The sequence below is a fragment of the Nannospalax galili genome, unplaced genomic scaffold (genome assembly GCF_000622305.1).
Source record: "Nannospalax galili isolate Female #2095 unplaced genomic scaffold, S.galili_v1.0 scaffold28, whole genome shotgun sequence".
NCBI classification, from domain to species: domain Eukaryota; kingdom Metazoa; phylum Chordata; class Mammalia; order Rodentia; family Spalacidae; genus Nannospalax; species Nannospalax galili.
In genome coordinates this window covers 1,877,047-1,877,755 of record NW_008359594.1, presented here as the reverse complement: position 1 = coordinate 1,877,755, position 709 = coordinate 1,877,047, and positions in this window count along the sequence as shown.

The window sequence follows — 709 nt, the reverse complement described above, 5'->3', positions numbered from 1 at the left end:
CCACACATGATACGTTAGTCCTAAAGTTTATCATTAGATCGTAATATTTGTATATTTCAAGCCAATGAAAAGGAGTATCAAAATTTGTGTGTATGTTTGTAGGCTAAAAAGAGTGATGTATTAAAAAAAATTACATGGTAAAATTTGACAAGTAGTAATTCAAGATTCTAAAAGGTAGAATATAATTATACTCATAATTTCCATGTAATTACAAAAAATGTGAAAAAATATATCACATATAGAATAACAATTCTATTTGGGCATGGTGGTACACACCTTTAATCCCAGCACTTGGGAGGCAGAGGCAGGTGGCTCTCTGTGAGTTCAAGGTCAGCCTGGTTTACATAGTGAATTCCAGGCCAGCTTGGGGTTACAGAGAAACCCTACCTAAAAAAAAAAAAAAAAAAAAAAAAACCCAAAAAACAAAAACAAAAAAAAACCAAACCAAAACAAAACAAATAAAAAACTATCTTGGAATAAACCTGACCAAAGAGCTCTACAATGAAACTTTTAAATCTTTAAAGAGACTGAGGAAGACATCAGAAGACGGAAGGACCTACCATGCTCATGGACTGGAAGAATTAATATTGTGAAAATTACCATCCTACCAAATGCCATTGATAGATTCAATGCAATGACAATCAAAATCCCCATGACATTTTTCACAGAATTGGAAAAAAAAAACATACTAAGAAAAAAGAGATCGGAA